Source organism: Haemaphysalis longicornis, unplaced genomic scaffold (genome assembly GCF_048455015.1).
Source record: "Haemaphysalis longicornis isolate Haplotype H1 unplaced genomic scaffold, Haemaphysalis longicornis Haplotype H1 scaffold_14, whole genome shotgun sequence".
NCBI classification, from domain to species: domain Eukaryota; kingdom Metazoa; phylum Arthropoda; class Arachnida; order Ixodida; family Ixodidae; genus Haemaphysalis; species Haemaphysalis longicornis.
This window is the reverse complement of record NW_027526245.1, coordinates 14,005,620-14,010,113: the sequence shown is the minus strand read 5'-3', so window position 1 is coordinate 14,010,113 and position 4,494 is coordinate 14,005,620.

Genomic DNA, 4,494 nt, shown 5'->3' with positions numbered 1-4,494 from the left:
GCGACTAAAACCCGCCCGCCGACCGGACGTTGTTGCCAGCATACTCGAGAAACGCGTGCTGGCAACACTGATTTGTTCCGCCCGCGACCGACGCTGGACGCTGCCCCTCATGGCTATGCTGGCAACACTTGCAACGCGCCCGGAACAACGACTGTGTTGCGGGCGGGTTTTAGCACGACCGGCACCGGTCGTGGGTTTTAGTCGCTGCGGTCTGCTGTGATTCTGCTCAGCACTACAGAACCTAGAAGCGGGTATCGCGCATCAGCCGATCTACAGAAGAAGCCGATCTCCACTGTGCAGCGCCGGAAATGTGCCCATCTTGCTGGTTGCTTTCATCAAACTGCTGCCGAGTGTTCTCCGTGCGATCCTTGTGTGAAGTTGGCTCACCTTGGTGCATTTGGTGCAGCACCGCCACCCGTTTGTGCTAAGGAATCGGAGGGTGGAAGGCGAGCTTTACGCTCCGTGCAAGCTTTCGACATTGGTGCCTGTGCTTCTTCGTGTATTAGCCGGCGTGCTTCTGGCCGTCACTTTTATCTCGTAGTTGTGATGGAATATGCCTAGCAGTAGTGACTAATTACTCAGGACTTCTATGAATAACCTCATTCTACTAGAGCCTGCAAGCTCCGCTTCGGTATGTTTGTAGTGTATCAGCTTGTCAAGTCTGTTTGAATTTGTAGTGTATTCTAGCCTGTGGGATCTTTAGTCGTTGCATAATTTGACGTGTGCCAGCATTTGTGTTCAGTTTAGAAGAATCTTAAGAAGCATGTAATCTTAAGTTAGTGCGAAGGGTGAACAAGGAAACGGACAATGCATTTTAACTGTACATAGAAGCTCTAGTTACTGCATGTGGCTTGTGCTACCCACTATGATGCCTGCATAGCTTATTAATTTCAGCAAGGTAGGTACAAAGACATACACAGCAGAAGTGTCGCGCTGTTTTATGCTTGTATTTGGCGTTAGGATGAGGCGCTGTTTTATACCAAATCACCCAGGATTGAACTAACAGGACGGACGCTACTTGCAATTGATTTATTTAGGGTATGTCCATCATGTATGAGAGAAGCAATAACAAAAGGCCACAAGCATTCGACCAGAGCACACACAAAAATAACTTATCTAAGAAGGCACATTCCTTGGAGTAGATTGATAAAGAGGGGTCTCACCCACACATATTGTTCTCCTTTATTTGATGCAAACTTAATGTGCCATTACACCACAGCTTCCTTCCGCTATTTTTGTTTATCAATTTGGGTACACAATTGCCGTAAATCGGCCCCCGCCTACTGCAGGATCTTTGTCAATAAAGTCTTTTCCAATCCAAAATCCACAATTACAACCTTTGCAATGAAACAGCCTGGGTAATTTTCTACCGAAAGTGTGCATTTTCAAATGGTCCCTAATACTTCAGGTCATTTGGTTAATGTAAACTTGTCAAGGGTGTCTTATCACACACTTAACAAGGAGCTTAGCATGCTTCTTACGACAAACTGTGTGCAAGTGTGCTGAATAATGGCACATGCCCACTCAAGGATTGGCAAGGGCAGGGTATTATTAGTGCACACGCACTAGGGAGGCTGACCACGAGATATTCATGCACGTGTCTGGTGCCTCAATAGCCGAACCCCTCCGACGGAAATGCTTGAGTTTGTGCAAAGCATTTCCAAATTGGCCATTTAAAGAAAAAAAAACCAAAGGAAGAGCAACTTATGCTGCGTCTCATTCACACGCTAAAGACAAGCGGGTTCCATCTGGGCCCACTTAGTAAAGGCTGTAGCTGCACAGGATACACAGAGAACGACAGTAAGGAGAGCAGGGTAGAGCATATATACAGTAGGCGCTCATTAAGACAAACTCGAGGAAACCGTAAAAATATGTGTTACCAGAAATTTGTTTTAAGCTGAGGTTTTTGCGTTGTGGATGTTACAAGCAAGCAAAAGTGTTGTTCATCCTATTCATGGAGTTCGTCTTAACTGGAGTAGAGGCGTGAAGGTTTGGGAAAAGAGAGCTGAGCACAACCAGTGGTCAATTTACTAAGACAGCAAAGAGGACAGCCGCCGACTGTGAGAAGCGGGGAGCTCAAGCTTAGTTTTCTTACAATATATATATATATCCGGGTTCCGGCCTTTGCGGCTTTATTGCCTCGTATTCGTGCAGTGCATTGGCTCTGCAAGTTAAATAGACTCACGGGTGGACAGGCAAAGTATTTCAACTGATATCAATGCTCAGTGTCACACTCGTCAGTCTGAACAAAAAAAAATCAGAACGATAATCAAACTGTGCTTCCCCCGCTCAAGTGCTACTACTCACACACTGAAGTCAAACGACTGCCAAATTCTTTTTTTCTATAATGGAGGGTATGTAATTCACAGAAAAAGCATGCTGTGCGCGCTGCTTCAGATTGGGGAAAAAAAAACTTCCACTTCCTCCAAAGAAATTAGGTTTACTATTCCTGCGATACAACTTTTTGCCGGGGTGTACAAATATCAAATTTTGTACCGCAAATCACACACGAATAGAAAAAGTGACTGCAGATGGAATAAAATATGTTCGACTGAATATCATTGCCTTTAGCGTGTTTACAGCTTTGAAAGCTGAGCTCAAAGAGAGAGAAAAGATAAATTGGTTAATCACAACCTGACATGTAGAGTTAGTGCACTGATTTAGAAATGGTACAAAAAAAAAAGATGAATAAGAGACAGTGGATTAGTGAAAAAAGTTTGGCACACATTTTCTTGGAGACATGTGGGTTCTTCAACGTGCTCTGAATAGAAGTATATTTGACGGGCTGCAGCCCCTCCAGTCATTGAAATAAGGCCCTTGCTATGCATGCCTACTAGGACCAGTATGCTACCGAGGCATAGCCAACAAGTAATAACTCAATTTCTCGTTCATGCCATCCCATTGGCCGGACACTTCTTTCCGGCTTATTAACTTTGCACAGGTAACATTCCACTTCAGTTACTGTACAGCAGAGTTACCACTCTGGCTTTGCTCAAGGTGTTGCTTGCATTAGGCTTTCTTGCAAGGCTTAGTCGTCGTGCAGAAAAGCCGACCCAAACAGGCGTTCGTTGTGGTGAAGCTTGAAGGATTGCATGTTGTATGGCAGAGCAAACTTTTATAGCTCTGTTCGTAAATTTTGAATAGAAGAAGCGTACAGCATAAATCTGCCATTTGCTCTCTATTGTAGCAAAATAGCGTTAACTGAGGTATACATGCTTGGCACCTGTGATATCCAGCCGGACGTCACATTTGCAAGCTGGCTTTGCTGACTAAATGTGGCCCTGCCTGAGGCATAATCAAAATAGGGAAAACACAACATAATTTACGCTAGGTCACTCACTTTAGAGGTGCTGTTAGAAGTTTCTAGGCTATTGCATTCATGTGTTCCAGGGTATCGCATTTTCTCACTACTTACATTTTGAAAGCTCGGTCCATATAAGTTTGGATAACACATTTGCCTTAATCGTGGGTCTCTATTTTGCGATCTTCTGAAAAACGTCTTCAGGATCTGCCATGTGTTCTATAGCTTGATACAACTTAAGGAGCTGTGCGTTCTGTACGAAACCTTAGCAGGTTATTGATGCAAGCACAAATTACCAAAAGAACTTTTTGTTCTGTTTTAAATTACGTTTCTGTTAACAAGAAATAGATCCAGTTTAAATTAAAACCCACTGTAACCGCCCAGCGGCTAGGATGTTTCACTGTCATGATCGAAGATGTGGGTTCAATCCCAGCCATGGCAGCCATTTTTCTGGTAGAGGCAAAAAAGAAAACCTGTGTGTAGAGATTTTGCTGCACATTTCAAGGTCTCCAAGTAGTCAAAATTGATCCATAGCCCCCAATATGGTGTGCTTCGAGGTGCATGTGCAGCTTCGGCATACAAGTTGAACAAAGCCTCTCTCCCCCACCCCCCCCCTCCCACACACACAAAAGGGGTATAAGTTTCAGCTGTCGGGGTTGCTCAATTACATAGACCAATATAGGACCTTTACTTTCAGATTTTATAATATTAAGACTCAAAAATTTAGTGCTGCTTTGACAGGCCAGTGTTATTTTATTGCAGCCTTTCAGAATTTGGGGTATTGTTTTCAACAGTGAGCAAACCATGGTGTACACCAGATATTGTCTTTTCAGACGAAAATAGCAGACAGGTAGGCAACGCTCTTTGTAGCAGTGCAAAGTTGTGCCACCTCTGTAAACATTTCGGTTGAGTTGCTGTCCCATTCATGTTACGAATGGGAGCTCCTTCAATTTGTAATACTTCCATGGAGGCCTTTCCGGCCAGCTAGTGTACACAGACCAACAAACAGTTCTTCAGTGAAAATTTTCTGTTTGCACTTAGTGAAAAATAAAGTAGGTTTGATGGCTTGCTTTGCTGCCATATTTTTATTTTAATCTGTTAGGCAGGACCTGGCGATGAAGGTTACTCGTAGGACTGACACTTGGACAAGTAGATACAAACTATATTGAAAAGGTGCAACACTAGAAAAGGAA